Below are 23368 nucleotides of genomic sequence, written 5' to 3'. Positions count from 1 at the left end.
CCATTGGCTCCTCGCACTTCACCCAGATTTGGTTCTGATTGGTTGGATTCTATGCCAGTCAGTGTCAAAAGCTCCACCTCCTAGGCAGCCATTGGCCCCTCACAGTTCACCCAGATTTGGTTCTGATTGGTCGGTTTTTATGCCAGTCAGCATCAAAAGCTCCACCTCCTAGGCAGCCATTGGTTCCTCACACTTCACCCAAATTTGGTTCTGATTGGTTGGTTTCTATGCCAGTCAGCATCTCCGGGCCTATCTCTGGGCCTGATCAGAGAGGCAGGGCTGATCAGCAGCCCCCGTGGAGGCTTGGAGAGAAAGAGAGGTGTGGCTGCTGGCCAGGCCCGGAGAGAAAGAGAGAGGCAAGGGCTGATCAACAGCTGCCATGGAGGCTACAGATCAGACCTTGCTTCTCTCTTCAGGCCTCTCTCTGGACCTGATCCACAGCCCCCTCAGCAGTCAGTGCTGGATCACTGTGCCCACAGTGGTGGCTGTCAGTGCTGGGTCGCCACAGCAACCCAGCACTGACTTCAGGACTGACTTCTGGTCGGTCGAGCCTTTGGTCATTTTGGACATTATGGACCCTGGGTTTTTATATATTAGGACTAGGGGCCCGGTGCATGAAATTCGTGCACTGGGGGTGGGGGGGGGTTCCTCAGCCCAACCTTCCCCCTCTCACATACTGGGAGCCCTCAGGGGATGTCCTACTGACGGCTTAGGCCCGCTCCCCATGGGGAGCGGGCCTAAGCCGCAGTCTGGCCTCCCTTTGTGGGAGGCAACCGGGCTGATTAGGGGAAGGCACCAGCCCCATCACCCCACTGCTGCAGCCACTGCCAGTCACCACAGCCACCAAGGTGTTTTCATCAACAGGGACTCCAGTCCCTTCACCAAGAATAAAATGACAACTTTCTTTAGGCATTTTCAAGATGTGTCTTTCATAGGATATGCATTTCTTTCTTTCTTTCTTTTTTTTTATCCTCACCTGAGGATATGTTTCCATTGACTTTTAGAGAATGTGGAAGAGAAAGGGAAAGACAGAGAGAAACATCAAAGTGAGAGGAACACTTTGATTGGTTGCCTCCTGCATGAGCCCTGATCGATCTGGGCCCCAGCAAGGGAGGATCCTGCAACCTAGGTACATGCCCTTGATCAGAATCGAACCCAGACCCTGCTGTCAGCAGGCTGAGGCATTATCCACTGAGTCAAACCGACTAGGGCAGGATATGACATTCTTAGCCTTCCAGCAGCGGACCTTTGTTTTTTTTCTCCAGAAGTGTGGTGGAAAAACCCTAGATCACCTTTTTGGATTCGTATCACCCAAGTTACTAAGAATATTACCAGTGGCATACAGGAAGCTTAGCCAATGTGCAGTCAGAAAAGGTGTTTCCTCTATAGTTCACACCAATCTCTGTTGGGCCCTGCCCAGGCCTAAAGCCTCTGGCTGAAGCTTTAGGCCTGGGCAGGGGCCCTCCAGCTCCCTCTGATCGCCGGCTCCACCCCTGCCCACACTTGCCCAGGCTGAAAGCCTCTGGCAGAGGCTTTTGGCCTTGGGCAGGAGCAGACCCCCAGCTCCCTGCAATCCATCACAGGAGCGGACCCCCAGCTCCTTGCGATCCATCGCAGGAGCGGACCCCCAGCTCCCTGCGATCCATCGCAGGCTCCGCTCCTGCCCCCTCGTTCTGATTGCAGGCTTGGCCCTGCCCAGGAGTCCCCTGGCTCAGGCCCTTCCCAGCTGCTCTGGGCCCACGCGGCCTTACCTCACAGTGACCTGGGTGCCAGGATGTTCCTGGGACACAGGCGCTGGGAGCCTGTGTATGCAAATTAACCGCCATCTTTTTTGGGTTAATTTGCATACTCTGATTCACTATGGGCATAGCAAAGGTATGGTCAATTTACATGTTTGTCTATTATTAGGTAAGATTAGTTTCCTGAAATATATCCTCCTCACCCCCACTCCTCACCACCACTGTCCCCAAGCCCCTCTGGAACATTAGCCCCTAGAATAACTCCATACTTGCCATTTCTTTTATTTTTTTTAATTTACATTCTTTATTGTTTAATGTATTACATAAGTCTCCTTTTCCCCCCCATTGACCTCTCCCTGGCCTCTCTCACCTCACAGCACATGCTCTCACCTCCTAACTCCCGCATCTGTGTCCATTGTTTATGCTCATATGCATGCATACAAGTCCTTTGGTTGATCTCTTACCCCCTCACCCTCCGCCTTCCCTTGTAGGTTGGACAGTCTATTTGATGCTTCTATGACTCTGGTTTTATTTTTGTTGATCAGTTTATGTTGTTCATTATATTCCACAAATGAGTGAGATCATGTGATATTTATCTTTCTTCACAAGTTTCCCTCCCACCTCTTTTCTCATGAAAAATAACTGCCTTTGGAGATTCATAGTACAAATTACTGTTTTAAAACTGGAAGTACTTAATTTTCATCTTTCTAGCATTGCTTGTTCTATTACCAGGCTTATTGGCTCTTCTTACCTAGCTACTCCCCTTGTCGGGACATTGAATTAAAAAAAAAAAAATCTACCCAACTAGTGTGTGTGTGTGTGTGTGTGTGTGTATGTGTGTATTTGTGTGTGTGTGTAAAACATGATGCATCTTTGGAGATTCTCCACATGCAAAAGTGTTTCCAAATCTATGTACTTTTCATTAATCAAGCCTTCTCCTCTCTTCCAATCCAGACAACTGGCTCAGTGGGAGAATTAAGCCCGTATGCTTTATACTTCTGCAAACACTGAAGTGGCTCATTTATATTTCCTTGCCCTACAACTGAAGGTAAGTTAAGGAAGGCAAGACACTGCCAGGGGACAAAAGGGATATGCAATTGTAGTAACATTTTCTAATTTGTTTTATCTTCTTAGAATTGCATCAAAGTGATATTTAATTGGTTGCATTCATATATAAGAAAGGGAAAATGTATTTCTGAGCCCTGGCAGGTGTGCTCAGTGGTTAGAGCACTGTCCCCGGCACCAAAGGTTTGATTTCCAGCCCTGGTTGGGGTGAGTTCAGGAAGCAACAAATCAATGTCTCTCTCTCTCCCCCACTCCTTCCCACCCTTCCACTCTCTCTAAAAATCAATGGAAAAAATATCCTTGGGTGAGGATTGACAACAACAAAAAGTATTTCTGAGAATAATTATAAGCCAAAACACAGAAAAAGATTTAGTACATCCCAAAATATACTATTTTACAGATTTAAGACTCTCTCAATCCACTGTGATATTTTTGCTTATCCAAAACATGTTAAAAGGAGAGGTTTTAGATAATATTATGTTGAATCAAAAGTACTGCTAATAGAGCCTACCACTACATTATTTTTATACTTTTTGAAGGTTTTAATCTCCAGGTTTGCAATGTCCTTTCAAGCACATGAAAATGCTTTTTCTTTCCTCTTTCATTTTTTCTTTCCCCATGTGAAAAGTATTGATCCCTCTCTTTCCCTTAAGTGTGTATTATAAGCTACAGGCCAACATGATTGTGTTCCTACTTTTTTGTTTTATCAACATCAAAGATGTATTAGTAGCTCTCTAGAAGGAATTTTAGCCATTTTGTACAACCTCTTGAGTAGTGTTACAAAAGGCCAATTTAAAAACCAAGTTCAAAACCTCTAATGACATGAAGAGGAGAGGCTAAGGTTTTGTTTTGTTTCTCTTTCTTTTATGATATCAGAGAGCAAACAACTTCATTTAAGTGGTCTCACTCTGCATGCATTACTGCTTCCATAATGTATTTAATAGGTATATGAATAGTTTCAACTAATTTTTAAAGTATAATAATTTGCCTGACAATAAGCTGTCATTTTCTTATTGTAATTCCACCAAATCTATCAAAGCAAATCGTGATTTTGGAGCACTGTTAAACACTCTGCATATTTTCATAGTAAATCAGCACTTGTTTATTTAACACAGGTGCTTCTGTAATTGTGCCACTTTAGGAAAATTCAATGCTCAATGGCCTTCAAGTACTTCCACCTGTCGAGAGTATTGGTCCATTATTAGTATAGTGAATGAAAATACAAAATGTGTAAAATGTTAACTGATTAGAGACTTGGTTTTGCTTATTCTGATTCTGTTTATATTTTTCTTGTCACTTCATTCATGTAAATCATATTTTCACCACCCTCAAAAGAAAGTTAACCTGCTAATGATATATTTAGCGAAAAAGACAGATGTTGTATTCAAATTAAGACCTTGATTTTAAGGAACAAATTGTCTTCTATGTTATAAATCGAGTCTTGAAGAGGAATCAAGCAAGCTAGAAAGCCAGTGGGCTATTGTAGCAATATAGTTTTGTGCTTTACTGTCTTAAATGATGGCTGGGTTGGTGGTTCATTGCAAGGTGTTAAATGATTTCATAAATCATTCAGAAGCCTGTTTGAGTACAAATAGGCAGGGAGACAGAGGGCATGGTGCTTAGTATTGTGCCATGAGAAAATGCAAAGTAAAGTAGAATAAGACTAGGTCCCTGCCCCCTCAAAAACTTTACCATCTACTTTGCAAAACTAAATGGGAAACAATTAGGGAACAGTGAATACCGAAGCTTCTCAAATGAGGTGAAACTGGAGGTGAATTATAGAAAACTTTAACAGAAAAAAAACCTTTTGGGAGAGGAAGTAATTAGCACTAGCAAAGGCATGTAGGCAGCAATAAACATGAAGTCCTTGAACATTGTAGCTTGAGAAACTGAATAAATGAGCTACCATCGTTATGCATTCAAAAGTTTTGGTTTTAGTAATTTTTGTTATCATTTATTTCTAAGCACTTCAAGTTTCCATTATGATATCTTATTGGTCCCATGAGTAATTTAGAAATATTTTTCATTTCTGAAACTATATCTGCCCTTTCTTTTTCTTTTTGTGATGGATACTCCAACTTAATTGCATTATCATCAGAAATTAAGCTACTTTCTGAAATTTTTGATAGCTTCTTTATAATTAATATGTATTCAGCTTTCATGATGTGTTCTTAAGAATAAAAGGCATGCAAATCTTCTAACTCTTGAGTGCAGGATTTTCTCTATATATGTTCATTAAATAAAATGTATTAATTATGTTGTGTAAATCTTCTATAATTTTATTAAACTTTGTCTCTTTAACATATTAACTGAGAAAAGTCTGTTGAAACCTTACACTATAATGATAGATTTGTATATTTCTCCCCGAAGTTCTATCCATCTTTGCTTTATAAATCTTGAAGCTATGTTATTAGTTACCTGCACATATTTTTATTATCATGTAGTAACTCTCTTTACCCTTAATAATATTTTATCATAAAGTATCTTTTTGTCTAGTATTAATATAGCCATGCCCACCTTATTTAATATTTCTTAGTATATAGTTAGTATTTATCTGTTATATATTTTTCAATCTTTTTCTTTTAAAATTTCCATGTTTTCATGTATTAGCTGTATGGCTTGTAAATAGTATTTAGAATTTTTTACCCCTCTTAGTCTTTAATTGGGTGAGTTTAATTCAGTGACATTTATTGACTTACTGATATATTTGAACTTTCACTTGTTTCTACCAGCATTATACTTCCCCTTTCTTCTAATGAGCTTTAAAGAGAATAAAGTAGCCCAGGCAGTGAAGTTCAATGGTTGAGCATCGAACCATACACCAAGAGGTCACAGGTTTGATTACTGGTCAGGGTAAATGCCAGGGTTACAGGCTCAATCCCCAGCAGGGGTCACATAGGAGGCAGCAGACCAATGTTGATGTTTTGCACTCATCAATGCTTCTATCTCTATCTCCCTTCCTGTCTCTATAAAATCAATTTAAAAAACATTTAAAAAAGAATAATGGAAAAATTGGACAGATACATGAAAGAAAGAAAGAAGAAAGAAAGAAAGAAAGAAAGAAAGAAAGAAAGAAAGAAAGAAGAAAGAAAGAAGAAAGAAAGAAAGAAGAAAGAAAGAAAGAAAGAAAGAAAGAAAGAAAGAAAGAAAGAAAGAAAGAAAGAAAGAAAGAAAGAGAGAGAGAGGGAGGGAGGGAGGGAAGGAGGGAGGGAGGAAGGAAGGAAGGAAGGAAGGAAGGAAGGAAGGAAGGAAGGAAGGAAGGAAGGAAGGAAGGAAGGGAGAAAGAAAGAAACTAGAACACCAACTTACACCACACAGAAAAATAAACTCAAAATGAATAAAGGGCTTAAACAGAAACCATAAAAATCTTAGAAGAATCCATAGACAGAAAAATATTAGATATGTCGTAGCAATATCTTTACCAATACAGCTCCCAGGACAATGGAAAGTAAGGAGAAAATAAACAAATAGGACTACATCAAAATAAAAAGCTTCTGCACAGCAAAATAAACCATCAACAAAACAACAAGAAAGCCCATTGCATGGGAGAACAGGTTTGCCAATGTTATCGCCAATAAGGGTTTAATCTCCAAAATTTACAGGGAACTCATACAACCTAACAAAAGGAAGATACACAATCCAATAAAAAAATGGGCAAAGGACCTAAATAGATACTTTTGAAAGAAGACATACAGAGGGCCAAGAGACATGAAAACATGCTCAAAGTCACTTATCATCTGAGAGATGCAAATCAAAACGACAATGCTATACCATCTCACATCTGTCAGAATGGCTATCATCAACAAATCAACAAATGACAAGTGCTGGCAAGGATTCGGAGAAAAAGGAACCCTCGTGCACTGCTAGTAGGAATGCAGACTGGTGCAGCCACTGTGGAAAACAGTATGGAGTTTCCTCAAAAAATTAAAAATGGAACACACATTTGACCCAGTAATCTCACTTCTAGGAATATATCCCAAGAAAACAGAAACACCAATCAGAAAGGATATATGCACCCCTATGTTCATAGCAGCACAATTCCAATAGCTAAGACTTGGAAACAACCTAAGTGCCCATCAGCGGATGAGTGGATTAAAAAACTGTGGTAAATCTACACAATGGAATACTATGCTGCTATAAAAAAGAAGGAACTCGTACAATTTGCAACAGCATGGATGGACCTGGAGAGCATTATGCTAAGCAAAATAAGCCAGTTGGAAAAAGATAAATATCACATGATCTCACTCATTTGTGGAATATAATGAAAAACATAAACTGATCAACAAAAATAGAGCCAGAGTCATAGAAGCATCAAACAGACTGTCCAACCTAAGAGGGAAGGTGCGGGGTGGGGCGGGGTGGGGGCGGTAAGAGATCTACCAAAGGACTTGTATGCATGCATATGAGCATAACTAATGGACACAGACAGTAGGGCGGTGAGGGCATGTGCTGGGGAGTGGGAGCGGCCAGGGAGAGGTCAATGGGGGTGGGAAGGAGACTTATGTAATACTTTAAACAATAAAGAATTTAAATTTAAAAAAGTTGAAAACCACTCTGATACAGCACATAAACATTTAAAACAGTTCTTAAAGTTTTATGCACTTGAGAATCATCTCAGGAGCTTGTTAATAAACGTTCCGATTCCCAGAAGAAAAGTAAAAAGAATAATGTAAACCAATACCAATGTTTCAAGGACATTCGAACACTAACACTAATCAACCCCTTCTGACTTCCACAATATTGTGTTTCATTTAGTTCTCTTTAACTTCACACATTGAATATTATATTTGTTATTCCATGAAGGCATCTGCTTATATACACATATGTCACTGTATTCTGTGCCCTCCATTAATATTTTCCTATATTACTTCTGTGTTTACTTTCCTGCTGTCTGAAAGACATCCTTTAGAAGTGATTTTGTTAATAGTCTGTTTGTGATGAACTATTTCATTTTTTTGTTTATTTCAAAATGATGCTTTAGCCCACCCTTATTATTGAAAAATAGTTTTCTGGGTACACAATTGTACATAGACAATTTTCTCAGCAGTTTTAAAATATCATTCCATCCCCTGGGTTATATTGTTATACTTAAAAAGTCTGCTATTATTCTAATTGTCATTCCTTTGGAGGTGATTATTCTTCCTCTGCCTCTGAATTTTTGTAAAATACTTTTGACTTTGATGTTCTGCAGGTGCACTACAATATTCCTACATCTAGATTTTTTAAATCATGCTTGATATCTCTCGGATCTTATATGGGTGGATTCAAGGTTTTTTGTTTTTTTTTTAATTAGTTCTGGAATATTTTCATCCATATCTATTTAAATAAAGTTATTATTTATGCTCTTTATTATTTTCTTCTGGTAGAGTTATTTACATTAGACGTTCTCACTTTATCCTACATGTCCTTGTATCTCTAGGCTAACTTGGAGTAATATCTGAGTCACTATTTTTTTTCTCTTCAGCTGTTTATAATTTTCTCTAAAACCTATCCAGTGAGTTTCTATTTCGCCATTTCTAAATGTTATATTGGCATTTTATCAAATATTACTACCCATTTTTTGTAGTCTTTTATTGTTTGCTCAATTATATATGAACTTTCATATCATTACAAAGTTCATGGATAGTTATTTGCAGCACCTGAAGTTCTTGAAAGTCTAAATCTACAAGAAACAGTCAATCAAGGATTTCAAGTCCATTCAAACTGCTCTTTAAATATAAATTCTATAGACAACCACCTGGACCTCGATGCTTGTGTGTGGTTGGAAGAACTAAAGACTTTTAAGCACATCCTGGTCTTCATCTTCCATTCCCAGGACTTTCTGAATGTTGTCTATACCAACATCATTCACATGCACAAGAAGAAACTGAAGTATTATGCAGGTTATTGCGATGAGCTTGTGAACACATGGGTGGAGCTGGAGCAAAACCAGATGAAGAGGTTTCACCGGGAGCAAGATCAGATCCTGCACATGAAGAACTACATTGCTAGGTTTGGTCATGGCAGCCCTAAGCTGGCCAGGTGCGGGTTTTCAATAAAAGTACTTAACAGTGTAACTTTTAGACCTGTATGACATCCACAAAGGGTCGAACAAAGAAAGAAGAAGCAAAAAAGAAATAATAAAAATTGAAAAGTATGTAATAGAACCAAGTGGTGCACCAAGGAGTGAGGGGTGAATAGTAGGAGTGGCCCATATATGTCTCTGCAGAAAGGAGTTTTTATCATCAACATAGATTAAAATTTCTGGTGCACGGTAATAATAAAAAGCAGATATATTTTTAGTTTTGCTATTGTTTTAAATTCCTTATAGATAATACTAGAGGCCCAGTGCACGACATTCATGCACTGGGGGTAGGGGGGTCCCTCAGCCCGGCCTGTGCCCTTTTGCAGTCCAGGAGCCCTCAGGGGATGTCTGACTGATGGCTTAGGCCCATGGGGAGTGGGCCTAAGCTGTCAGTCAGACATCCTCTGCCCTGTAGGCTGGCCACTGCACTCGCCAGCCATCTGCCTGGCTTGTGGCTGAGCAGCACTCCCCCTGTGAGAGTGCACTGACCACTAGGGGGCAGCTCCTGTGTTGAGCACCTGCCCCCTGGTGGTCAGTGTGCATCATAGTGACCGGTCATTCCAACGTTAGGTCGATTTGCATATTACCCTTTTATTATATAGGATACCTTTATTGCTACACCTAAGATGACCATTCCCACTGTTTCCCCTTGATAGACCACCAATAGCCAAATAAGCCTATCAAATATTACATAAGAAATTGCTAAAAAAAAATAATATTGCTGACCAAAATGTATTGGTGAGAGGATAAAAAGAAAATGAGGAGGAAAAGGAGATATGCTAATTTTATCATTGCTTCCAGTATGAAACTAACATTTACACTTTGAAGAAATAGAGGACCAAGGTATTACATAAAGTCATTATAAAAACAATTACTTTTACTTGAACAAAAATGTAAACTTTTTAAAGTATCAAATCATCTATCAATAAAAATACAATAAAGCAATCTGACACATTGTTCAAGATTTTATTAAAAAAACAAAAAAGATATAAAATACTGTGATATTATACCATATCTGTTATATCACTAAATGTAAATTGGTTAAATTTAAAAATGAAATAATTTCTGATTATATCCAAAAGATAAATCAACTCAATTCTTATGCAAAAAAGTCTTCATCAAACAAATTGATTGAGGCAAATTGGAAATGAAAGGATGGACAAACTTATCCTGGTAATAGGCAACCAAAAAGGAAACATATATCATGAGCTTACTATTAGACAAGATGACATTCAGTTTCAGTTGAGATATAAAGACAGAATTCAAAATTGTAGAAGAATTAAAAAGAAATTACTTGATAGGTTAAAAGTAAAGGTCACTATAACCACATATTTGAGGTATTTAGGCAAAACAAATTTTTTTCAATTACGGTTGACATTCAATATTATTTTATATTAGTTTTATGTGTACAGCATAGTGGTAGATATTTATCTAATTTACAAAGTAAATTATAATACCCACCTGAATTCATACATCGTTTTTATATTACTGACTATATTCCCTATACTGTGACAATTCTGTAACTATCAATTTGTACTTCTTAATTCTTTCACCTTTTTCACCCAGCTCCCAAACTGCCTCCCATCTGGAATAATTGGTTTGTTCTCTGTATCTATGAGTCTGTTTCTATTTAGTTTATTTTATTCTTTATATTTTAGATTTATTTTGTTCTTTAGATTCCACATATGTCTGACTTATAACTTCACTTAACATTATCCTCTAGGTCCATCCATGTTGTGGCAAATGGTAAGATTTCATTCTTTTTTATGGCCAAGTATATATATATATATATGTATATATATATATATATATATATATATATATATATATATATATATATACATATATACACATACTAGTAGCCCTGCGCATGAATCTGTGTGCCAGTAGCTCACCAGTGGCTCTCTGCCGCCCTCCAGTAGCTCTCCGCCCGCTGCCCCACCCTCCTGTAGCTCCCCCCACCCCCTCCCACTAGCCCACCCCTCATAGCTTGCTGCCCTGCCCCCTCCTGTAGCTCTCCGCCACCCACTTGTAGCTTGCTGCCCCACCCTCCTGCTGATCCGTGATCTGGTGGTTACATGGTCGGTCGTTACACTTCACATTTGCATATTGCATCTTTATTATATAGAATACTAGAGGCCCAGTGCACGAAAATGGGTAGGGTCCCTAAGCCTGGCCAGCAATCAGGGCTAATCAGGGCCTTCCTTCCCCTGGCTGCCAGCCGTGGCCTTCCTTCGTTCTGTGCCACTCCTTGGTGGTCAGCACATGTCATAGAGAGCGGTAGAACTCCTGGTCTGTCGAACTCCAGAGGGGACAATTTGCATATTAGCCTTTTATTATATAGGACTAGAGGCCCGGAGCATGAAATTCATGCATGGAGGAGGTGTTCCTTAGCCCGGCCTGCACTCTCTCCAATTCTGGACCCCTCAGGGAATGTCCAACTTCCACTTGCAATCCGGGACCACTGGCTCCTAACTGCTTGCCTGCTTGCCTGTCTGATCTCTCATAACTGCTCCCCTACCAGCCTGATCGCCCCTAACTGCTCCCCTGCTGGCCTGATAGCCCTTAACCACCTCTGCCTCCCCCTGCACCCGGGACCAAGGATTCCCTCCTCCGGCCGGCCACAGGCACCCAGGACATGGGCTGGCTTTGCCCAGTCCAGCCACAGATGCAGGGGATCATGGGCAGGCGGTTTCACCTGGGGCGGGCGGCTTGCTCCTCTCCCGGGCTACAGGCGCAGGCGCAACTGTTGGTGCCCGGGACCATGGGGACCATGGTGCCTGGAACCACTGGGTTGGCGGCTTGTCCCTCTCCTGGGCTGCAGCCTGGCTGGTCCCCATTCCTCTCTCAGAAGCTCATTTGTGCCTGGCTGGTCCCCATTCCTCTCTCCCCAGTGTTGAGTGTCTGAGCCGTTACAGTATGAGGGCGTGAGGGCGTGACGACCATTTGCATATTAGCTCTTTATTATATAGGATTATATAGGATTGTATATATGTACCACGACTTCTTCATCTAATTGTCTATTGATGGGAACTTAGGTTGCTACCATATCTTGGCTCTTGTAAATAATGATTCAAAAAACATAGGGGTGCATATATCTTTTTGAATTAGTGTTTTGAAATTGTTTGGATATATATCCAGAAGTGGAATTGCTGGGTCCTATGGTAGTTCTATTTTTAAGTTTTTGAGGACCCTCCATACTGTTTTCCATAGTGCCTGCACCAATTTTCAAAAAGTGAAAAGGGCTCCTTTTTCTCCATATCATCAACATTTGTTGTTTGTTGGTGTATTACTGATAGCTAGGAATAAATCTCATTTGATCATAGTGTATAATCTTTTAAATGTATTGCTGAATTCAGTTTGCTAATATTTTGTTGAGGATTTTTGTATCTATGTTCATCAGGAATTTTGGCCTATAAATTTCTTTTTTCTTTTGTTTTGGTAATATCTCTGTCTGGTTTGAAATAAGGGTAGTGGTGGCTTTGTAAAATGAGCTTGGGAGCCTTACCCTCTCTTGAATAGTATGAGAAGGATAGGTGTCAATTCTTTGAATGTTTGGTAAAATTCACCTGTGAAGCCATCTACTATGGGACTTTTGATTGTTGAAAGTTTTTTGATTACTGATTCAATTTTGTTGGTAGTAATCAGTGTGTTCAGGTTTTCTGTTTCTTCTTGATTCAGTCTTGAAAGATTATATGCTTCTAGAAATTTATCCATTTATCCAAATTGTCCAATTTGTTGACATAAAATTATAGCATTTTTAATAATCTTTTGTATTTCTGTGATATTAGTTGTCACTTCTCTTCCACTTCTGATTTTATTTATTTGTGTCCTCTCCTATTTTTTTGATGGGTCTGGTTAAAAGGTTATCAATTTTGTTTATATTTTTAAGAATTTCCTCTTGGCTTTATTGATCATTTGTATTGTAGTGTTGTTATTGTTGTTGTGTTTTACTACTTGGTTTATTTCCACTCTAACCTAATTGTCCATTCTACTCACTTTGGGTTTTGTTTATTGTTCTTTTTTTCTAGTTTTTTTTAGGTGTAATTTTAGATTGTTTATTTGAGATTTTTATTGTTTCTTGAGGTAGGCATATATTGCTATGAATTTTCCTGTTAGGACTGCTTTTGCTGTGTTCCATAGATTGGGGTCATTATGTTTTTATTTTCATTTGTCTCAAGGTATCTTTTGATATCTTTCTTCATCATTATTAACCCATTCATTGTTTAATGGAATTTATTTAGGTTCCATTTTTGTGTGTTTTCTTTTTTTTTAGTTTAGTTTTGTTTTCCATGTAATTGATGTCTAGTTTCATACCACTGTGGTTGAAGAAGATGCTTGATGTCATTTTAATCTTCTTAAATTTATTGAGACTTGTTTTGTGGCCTAGCATGGTCTACCCTGAAAAATGTTCTATGTGCACTTGAAAAGAATATATATTCTGCTGTTTGGGGATAAAAAGTTCTGAAGGTATCAATTAAAACCATCTGGTCTGATGTGTCATTTAAGGCAGCTGTTTCCTCATTGATTTTCTGTCTGGAAGAAATATCCATTAATGTCAAAGGGCGATAATATCCCCTACTATGACTATATTACTGTCTATCTCTCCCTTATGTCCATCAATATTTGCTTTATATACTTAGGTGCTCCTATGTTGGGTAAATAAATGTTTGCAAGTGTTATATCCTCTTGTTGTATTGATTCCTTTGTTATTAAGAAATGCCCTTCTTTGTCTCTTATTAAAGCCTTTGTTTTAAAGTCTGTTTTGTCTGATATAAGTGCTGCTACCCCAGCTTTTTTTTGTTTTGTTTCCATTTGCATAAAATAAATGTTTCCATCTTTTTACTTTCAGTCTGTATTTGTCTTTTGATCTGAAGTGGGTCTCTTATAGATAGCATATGTATGGGTTTTGTTTTCTTATTCATTCAATTATCCTATGTAAAAAGAAAATTTGGTATTATCTAGAAGATATAGCTGGGTCAAGTTGAATATAACTTTAAAAAACATAGAACCTCAATCAAGTTCTTGTTCTTTCTTTCCTTTCTTCTTTTTTTTCCAAATATGTATTGAGTACCAACTATGTGTCAGACACTATTTAGCCATTTGAAAATCAGCAGTGAATAAAACGTATGGAAATTATGACTTTTATAAATTTGCATTCCAGGGGGAGAGACTTCCAATGAAGATGTAAATAGATAGAATATATTCCAAGAATAGATATAGTACCAAGAAGGAGAATATAGCAGGAAAGTGGGACATGAGAATAGAGAGAACATTGCAATTTTAGGTAGCGTGGCCAGAGAAGGCCTGGCAAAGAAGATAACATTTAAGCAAAGACTTAAAGAACGTGAAAAACAAAACCAGCCACACAGATGTCAGGAAAGAGTGTTGACAGGCAGAAGAAACAGTAGATTCAAAGTCTCTAAGATGGGTATATGTCTGCCAAATGTGAAGGCTAGTGTGTCTGCAACTAATGGAATGAGGATAGGTACAGAAGTAGATGAGGTCAGAGAAAAAATGGGGAGTGTGTAGCAGAGTTTGCAGGGCCTTGTAGGCCATTACAATAACATTGGCTTTGACTTTGAGTGAGATAGGCAGCCGTTAAAGGACTTTCATGGGGGCAGTGAGTCAATCTGCCTAAAGGAAGGAGGAAAAGGGAGGGAGAAAGAATCTAATTGGTAAGGAGAAAGGGAGTAATTACATTTTTATCCTATATAATAAAAGCTTAATATGTTGTATCCAGTCATCCATTCGGCCATTCAACCAATCAAAGCATAATATGCTAATGATATGCTAAGACTGCTCAACCACTCACTATGATGTGCACTGACCACCAGGGGGCAGACAGTTGACTGGTCAACTAGTCACTATGACGCTCACTGACCACCAGGGGGCAGACGCTCTGACTAGTAGGTTATCTTGCTGCAGGGGTCCAGCTGATCAGGACTGAGCGAGATGGGCTGGACATGCCCTGCAGCCCTCCCACAGTCCCTCTCTGGCTGGCCAACTTCCTGCATCCCTCCCCGGCCCCGATCGTGCACCAGTGGAGTCCCTCGGCCTGGCCTCTCTCAATCTGGGACCCCTTGGGGGATGTCAAAAAGCCAGTTTCGGCCCGATTCTGCAGGCCAGGCTGATGGACCCCACTGGTGCATGAATTCATGCACCGGGTCTCTAGTATTATATCTTTAAAACTGAAATTTGTATTTTTCTTTATACCTCATTAATAAACTACTGCCTTTAAAATACATAAGATAGAACATTTATAAAATGTTCGTTCCATGACAAATTAAGTTGACAATGGTTGAAAATAAAATATAACATTCTAGAACAATTATCAAACTACAGCATGCATCAGAGTCATCTGGAGGGAGCGTTAAAACAGCTTTCTGGACCTCATCCCCAGAGTTTTTGATTCAGTTCTGCTGTGATGGGACCTGAGAATTTGCATTTCTAACAAGTTCCCAGGTGATGCCTGAGCTGCTGGTTCAGGGCCTGAACTTTGAAATTCACATAATGCATGTAAGTATTGCAGAAACAATTTGAGAATTGTTGGCATTTTTAGTAATTCTGCTGAGGAAATGACCTTGTGCTTTGACCTCCAGTATTTAAAACTTTCAAACTCCTACTCTCTCATGACAGACATTTAAAAATAAAATGATTGGGGCATTTCTGTGTTTATTCATTTACTACAAATTAATTAAAAAGTGAATAAGAGTCCTAGCCAGTTTTGCTCAGTGGATAGAGGATCAGCCTGTGGACTGAAGGGTCCCAGGTTCGATTCCAGTCAAGGGCACATGCCTGGGTTGTGGGCCAGAACTCCAGTGGGGGGCATGCAGGAGGCAGTCAATCAATGATTCTCTCATCATTGATGTTTCTCTCTCTCCCTCTTCCTTCCTCTATGAAATCAATATATATATATTTTTTTAAGTGAATAAGAAAGGTACAAGCTTCCTTCTTATGAAAACCTGCTTAACTTTTTGAAAATTTCTGAAAGTGATAATATTGAATTTTTTTAAAAAGCCAAAATACTTTGCTACTAAGCCAAATGCATTCATACTAGAAAATGCTTAAACCAGCTAATTTTTATTATTATTAAACTTAGTTTGTTATTGTTACTCTGACTCTTCAGACATTTATTAATGGGATTCCATTTTTATCATAATTACACTGTCTCTATTCTAAAAAGGAGAGATACAATAAGGGCTTATATAAAATATTATCTGGACAGTGATTTGTCTTTTTACTAGGTATCATCTTTTTTAGAATAAAAAGTGTAAGAATCTAAATAAACTTTTCCAAGGGGCTTTTGCTGTGATTTTGGAAATAATGTGTCTGGAAACATTTGCCTATTCCTAGAATGCTAAATATATTGAATGGGCTTGATGTGCTAAAAATATCATAAATATTCTTTTCTATCAGCAAGGTAAATGGAAAAAGCATTTGGTATTGCTGATTTTTAAGGATTTATTGTTGTCACAATGTAACCATAGAACCAAATCAAAATGGTCCTATTCTGGATAATGAGATACTGAGTTGTTTTCAGAGACAACAGACCAAAAACATAAGTCATGTAACTGAAGCATGCCCAGAGGAGAGAACTCTGACCTCCAGCTGCACCCAGACCAAATTCTCACCTCCCTCCCATGATGTGGAAGCAAAGGACCAGGACATAACCAAACTTACATATCGGAGCCTTTTCCAAAGCAGAAGGTCCATTGTACAGAAGATCTGGTGTTGACGCCCTTACAATAAATGGCCAAGCTACAAGGTCCTCCTGTTAAAACTTGCTAGCCAGCACTCCCACATACCTGCTCCCCCATACCCTTAACAACCTGCCCTGAACCCTGGATTGGGTAGTTCAGGCATTTGAGCATTACTCTGGTTCTTTTGGGTGGCATTATTCATAATAAAATAGGTGGGTAATGGAAATACCTGGGGCAACACTCTGTAAAGTATATGATTGTCTAACCGCTGAAACTAATACAAAATAATAGTGAATGTAAACTGTAATCCTATATAATAAAGAGGTAATATGCAAACTGACCATCACTCCAACACACAAGATGGCCGCCCCCATGTGGTCAAAGATGGCCACCAAAAGATGGCTGGCAGGGGAGGGCAGTTAGGGGCAACCAGGCCAGCAGGGGAGGGCAGTTGGGGGGGACTAGGCCTGCAAGGGAGGGCAGTTGGGGGGGACTAGGCCTGCAAGGGAGGGCAGTTGGGGTGACCAAGCCTGCAGGGGAGGAATGTTGGGGGGGGACCATGCCTGCAGGGGAGGGCAGTTGGGGATGACTGAGCTGGCAAGGGAGGGCAATTAGGGTGACTGGTCCAGCAGGGGAGGGCAGTTGGGGGTGACCAGGCTTGCAGGGGAGGGCAGTTCTGGGTGACCAGGCCTACAGGGGAGGGCAGTTGGGGGCAACCAGGCTGGCAGGGAGGGCAGTTAGGCATTGATCAGGCTGGCAGGGGCGTGGTCAGGGGGTGATCAGGCTGGCAGGCAGAAGCAGTTAGGGGCAATTGGGCTGGCAGGGGAGCAGTTAGGCATCGATCCAGCTAGCAGTGGAGTGGTTAGGGGCAATCAGGCTGGCAGGCAGAAGCAGTTAGGGGCAATGAGGCAGGCAGGCAGGCGAGCGTTTGGGAGCAAGCAGTTCTGGATTGTGAGAGGGATGTCCAACTGCCCATTTAGGCCTGATCCTGGTGGGATCGGTCCTAAACAGGCAGTCGGACATCCCTGGAGGGGTCCCAAATTAAAGAGGGTGCAGGCAGGGCTGAAGGACACACACACACACACACACCCTCCCACTGTGCACAAATTTCATGCACCAGGCATCTAGTTAAAAGATAAATAACAAAGAAAGCATAAAAATAGCCAAACTTTAGCCACTGCAATTCTTGGTGTTTAGTGTTTGGCTCTGCTATAGCTGGGCAGACTAACTCTTTCCATTGCATAACAAAGGAACATTGCTTCAGTTTTGTTGCTTTACAGATTTTCAGTGAACTAGTGAGGTTTCACATGTTAATTTGGTATTTAGAAATCTGCAAGCAAGTGAGAAGGCAGAACATAGCCAACAAAATAAATGTGGAAAAGAGGAGGGGGGATATTTCTTAAAGGTAGTCTTAAATGGTGTGTGAGCTTATCAGTTTTTTCCTGCAAAAAATGTTATATCCTAACAATGTTTGACCATAACAGGTAAAAAAATGTTATGACCTGTTGTATCCTAACAATGAAAGGTAAGTATATCTAATTACAAGTGCATTTGTTTTCCAAATCCCAAGCAATACATAAGACAAAATAAATCATTTAGACTCAGTATATGTGATCCATTAATTCTGTAAGTTTGATGAAAAATGATTTCAGGATGCAGGTGTCTTGTGACTCTGTTTAAAGTGAAAGAAGAAACAGATCAATTGAACTTACATTATTTCAAACTGATTTATTTTAAAATTGTGCTTTTGGGAAGTATTTTTATTATATATTTTAAGGCTGAGAAACATTCCTAAAGAAGATGTAAGCTTAATACCATTGTAATAACCTGGTTATTATTTAACAAGAAAGGAGTAAAAAGGAAGATTAGATATAGATATGGCATTTGTATAACTTTGCCAAAAAGCTGCCTTAAACATTCTCCAAGTCTGTTCCCTGCTGATTGATGGGGGAAGGGACTGGACAAAGGCAGTTTAGACGCATGCCCAGTTAGGTCTGAGTGACATGGGAGGCTAATTGCCCATCCATCACGCCTGGAAACAGGTAATTGGCCAGGATGGGTGTGGACACTGCAAGCAGGCAAAACCCAAATATTTAAATTTCCAAACAAAGAAGTGAACTCTCTCTCTCTCTCTCTCTCTCTCTCTCTCTCTCTCTCTCTCTCTCCCCCCGCTCCTCTCCTCTCCAGCGCTCTTGGGACTCCTGCTGCAGGGGGCTGGTTCCCTTGCATCTGCGTAGCACACAGCCATTTTGGGCTCTACATATTGACTAATGGACTTGAATCTGACCAGAATGCTGAACCACACTGGGCTGTAACATGGAACTGAAACTCTGGACATTGACCCTGCTTCTGGCTCTGCTGAACTCCCAGCTGCCCCTCTTTCAGGACTGGCTTGAGGGAAATGGGACTTTGGATCCATGCCAATAGAGCGTTCTTCCACATTCCATTCTCCTGTGGGAACTTCTGAAAATGCTTATTTCAGCTGCACTCCAAGAACCCCACAAACAACAGAGGGTCTCCACTCATGTACCCCTACTTCAGCAAGCTGATGACATGCTTATATTTGTATTCTTGGTCTCTTTATTTGCACATTTACTTTTGAAGTTCTGAAAGCATATTAGTTTAAATATATAATTTCCTCAGCGTAAACAAAGACATTTTAAATATAGGAGATAATTATAAACTTTTCATGTTGGTCAATTCCACAGGTAAAATAATCCTATATAATAAAAGTATAATATGCAAATTGACCATCACTCTAACACACAAGATGGCCACCCCCATGTGGACATGAGATGGCCGACACAAGATGGCCAGCAGGGGAGGGCAGTTAGGGACAATCAGGCTGGCAGGGGAGCAGTTAGGCATCAATCAGGCTGGCAGGGGAGTGGTTGGGGGTGATCAGGCTGGCAGGCAGAAGCAGTTAGGGGCAATCAGGAAGGCAGGCAGGCAAGCGGTTGGGAGCCAGCAGTCCTGGATTGTGAGAGGGATGTCTGACTGCCCATTTCAGGATCGGGCCTAAACGGGCAGTCAGACATCCCTCGAGGGGTCTCAGATTGGAGAGGGTGCAGGCTGGGCTGAGGGACACACACACCCCCGTGCACGAATTTCTTGCACCGGGTCTCTAGTACTGCATATAAACATTTTAGGTATACTCATTGCAAATGTGAAAACTTTTTGTATTGCATATTTAGGTAATTTTATTACTTACTAGTAAAGCTAGGTATATATGTCCACTGAAAAGATTTGTGATCTTCATAAATATGAGCCTCACCACTAAAGTCTGAAATTTTTGCAAGTATCTGGGCAGAAGCTATTAAAGGTAAATATTATTCATCTTTGTTCTTTGTATTTTCATGTGTCTTACACATACCAAGCACAAAACAATAAAAGCTTGTTGAATGAATGCATAGAAGATATTTCAAGTAGTTGATGGATAAACACTAGACTTCAACACAGTGGTGTGTTGCTTTTTAAATTTGTATATATATATATATATATATATATATATATATATATATATATATATATATACTAGAGGCCTGTTGCACAAAATTCATGCATGGGGTTGTGTGTCCCTCAGCCCAGCCTGCACCCTTGCCAATTTGGGACCCCTTGAGGGATGTCCGACTGCCCGTTTAGGCCCGATCACTGGGATCGGGCCTAAACGGGTAGTCGGACATCCCTCTCACAATCCAGGACTGCTGGCTCCAAACTGCTCACCTGCCTGCCTTCCTGATTGCCCCTAACCGCTTCTGGCTGCCAGCCTGATCACCTCCTAACCACTCCCCTGCCAGCCTGATTGATGCCTAACTGCTCCCCTGCAAGCCTGTTTGCCCCTAACTACCCTCCCCTTCAGGCCTGGTCACCCCTAACTGCCCTCCCCTGCAGGCCTGGGTCCCCCCCAACTGCCCTTCCCTGCAGGCCTGGTCGTCCCCAACTTCCCTCCTCTGCCGGCCTGGTCACCCCTAACTGCCCTCCCCTGCAGGCTTGATTGCTCCCAACTGCCCTCCCTTGAAGATCTGGTCCCTCCCAACTGCCCTCCCCTGCTGGCCATCTTGTGGTGGCCATCTTGTGTCCACATGGGGGCAGCCATCTTTGACCACATGGGGGCAGCCATATTGTGTGTTGGAGTGATGGTCAATTTGCATATGACTCTTTTATTAGATAGGATAGAGACCTGGTGCACAGGTGGGGGCCAGCTGGTATGCCCTGAAGGGTGTCCCAGATCAGGGTGGGGGTTCCCTTGGGGTGTGGGGTGGCCTGGGCGAGGAGCCTGTGGTGGTTTGCAGGCCAGCCACGACCCCAGTGACCCAAGCAGAGGCCTTGGAATCTGGGATTTATTTATCTTCTATAATTGAAACTTTGTAGCCTGGAGTGGAGCCAAGCCTCCTGCTTGCTCCGTGGCCGCAGCCATTTTTGTTGGGATTTATTTATCTTCTATAATTGAAGCTTTGTAGCTTTGAGTGGAGGCCTGGGCCAGCCACAGTGTGCAGAAAGCTTGGCTTCCTCCATTGCTGGGGAAACCCAAGCCTCCTGCTAGCTCAGTGGCCGCCACCATCTTGGTTGGGTTGATTTGCATACTCGCTCCTGATTGGCTGGTGGGCGTGGCTTGTGGGTGTAGTGGAGTTATGGTTAATTTGCATATTGCTATTTTATTAGATAGGATATATATATAGTAGATGATGGAGGAAGAGATGTAAGATTTTATGAACATTCATGAAGCACTTAATATATGTGCTTTACAAATATTAACTTTTTTAATCCTTCATAACAACCCCTGTGAGATGACTACTATTATTTTTCCCCACTTTGTAGATGGGGAAAGGCCTTTGTAGCCTTCAGCGGTGCCAAGCCTGAGGAGCAGAAATATTAAGAAAATTGTTGATGATAAAGTTAGGATTAAAAACCAACTGCCTCCAGTGAATATGCTATTGTGGGAGATAAAAAAATTAATACTTCTTCTCTCACCTTCTTAGTTCTTCTAGCTGGGCTAGCAATCAAATTAACAAACAGATTAACAAAGGAAAATCAAATTTCAATGCATGTGCATGGGGAATTTATATAAGCATGACAATTTCAAAGATGGTGAGGTAAAGTTGGGTGTATATGTTATTTTAAATATATATATTATTGATTTCAGAGAGGAAGAGAGAGGGAGAGAGATATATAAACATCAATGATGAGAGAGAATCATGGATCGGCTGCTTCCTGCACTCCCTATACCGGTGATTGAGCCTGCAACCTGGACATGTGCCCTGACCGGGAATCGAACCATGACCTCCTGGTTCACAGGTCGACGCTTAACCACCGAGCCACGCCAACTGGGCTATTTTAAACAAAGGAGAAAAGGGGAACAGAATCTTAGATTTCAGAAATGTGAATGGGTGATCTGTAGGTAGTTGAGAAAGTGCAGAATACACATGGCAGGTGAATTTTTGCTAGGCAACCCAGAAATAATGAGACACAAGGAATACCTGATAAACAGGCCCCTGCTTGATGCCCTTCCATATATCATACTTAATTCAGATTATGTGAAGGTAAATATATTAATACTAGAGGCCCAGTGCATGATTGAATCATGCACGTGTAGGGTCCCCTACACGCTTTCACTTTTCGCGGTGGAGCTGGGTGCCTGTCCGCTGGTGCACCAGGCCTTTCAGAAGCCTCTGGCTCGGCAGAGGCTTCTGAAAGGCCTGGTGCCGGAGCAGACAGGCACCTAGGTCCCCCACTTTTGTTTTTTTTGTTTGTTTGTTTCGTTTTGTTTTGTTTTTGGTTTTGCTTTTGCTGTGAAAGAGCTCATTTATTGGGGTGGTGGACTCAGTGGATCCAAAGTGGAGAGCTGGTGAAGGGATCGGTGGCTTCCAGTTTCAAACGCTGGTTCTCAGTCCTGCGGCACCTGTTTATGGATCGCTTCGGCGAGGCTGGGCCAGGTCAGGGCTGCAAGCACTTTGGCATCTGGGCCAGGGATGCTCTCCAGGCCCCACAGGGTGAAGCGGCTGAAACTGGCGGAGGCACGAATAAAGCGGTCGAAGTCCCACTCCAGCGCCTCCGGGGGTTCCACCAGCTCCTACTCGTCCTTGTCGGATCCCGCTGAAAAGTCCTGCTTCCCCACCGACTTCTCTTCCATCACCATCACGTATCCCAGCAGGCCAGGCGGCACCTCCACCTCCTCGCCCCTCAGACTGCGGCCCCGAAACGACACTTGGAGTCCATGGGGACCCTGACGGATGGCCGGGGTGAAAAAGCGCCCCACAGGGGCGGGCCGGTTAACCCGGACTTCACAGGGCAGGAGGTGCAGCGTGTGCGCAGTGACGGGGCGTAGGTGGATGCGGTGCTTCTCCATGTCTTCCTCGTCGCTGCTCTCCATCCTCTGCCGGGTTTCCGTGGCTCGCTGACTGAGGCCAGAGCTCGCTCCCCCACTTTTGATGGTCCGCGGCCGCTGAGGGGGGCTACCCTGCTGTTGAGAGGCACAGGGGGCTGGACCCCCTCAGCGGCCCCGGATCTGGCCGTTGAGAGGCACAGGGGTCGGGAGTCCTGCCCCCTGCACCTCTCAACAGCAGCGTAGCCCCGCTCAGTGGCAACGGATCCGTGCCTCTCAATGGCCGGATAGGCCACCCAAGTCCCGCCCCCCAGCCTCCTGCCGCCCAATCGTGGGCGTAGCGGAGTGATGGTAATTTACATGGTACTCTATTATTAGATAGGATTATTTTCCTGGAACAGGCTTTTCTACCTGAATCTCTTGGGCAGGAAACGGGGGGGGGGGGGGGGGGGCGGGGGGCGGGGGCTGTTCCAGC

At 41.7% G+C, this 23368-nt stretch overlaps 2 pseudogenes across 2 annotated transcripts in view; one reads left to right on the top strand and one right to left on the bottom strand.

Annotated features, from left to right (window-relative positions):
* Positions 1-8877, top strand: part of LOC307095322 (ATP synthase subunit O, mitochondrial-like) — a 71724-nt pseudogene extending 62847 nt beyond the window's left edge. Inside the window, exon 6 of the transcript in view lies at positions 8534-8877. The product of the transcript in view is annotated as an ATP synthase subunit O, mitochondrial-like (transcript). The remainder of the gene's footprint in view (positions 1-8533) is intronic.
* Positions 8878-22455: 13578 nt separating this feature from the next.
* LOC307096371 (ribonuclease H2 subunit C-like) lies at positions 22456-23033 on the bottom strand (annotated as a pseudogene). The gene has a single exon. The product of its transcript is annotated as a ribonuclease H2 subunit C-like (transcript).
* Positions 23034-23368: the final 335 nt, after the last annotated feature.

The sequence above is a fragment of the Cnephaeus nilssonii genome (assembly GCF_951640355.1).
Source record: "Cnephaeus nilssonii genome assembly, chromosome: X".
Taxonomy (NCBI): Eukaryota; Metazoa; Chordata; class Mammalia; order Chiroptera; family Vespertilionidae; genus Cnephaeus; species Cnephaeus nilssonii.
Note: the sequence above shows the minus strand (reverse complement) of the source record. Positions and strands in the feature narration are given on the sequence as shown.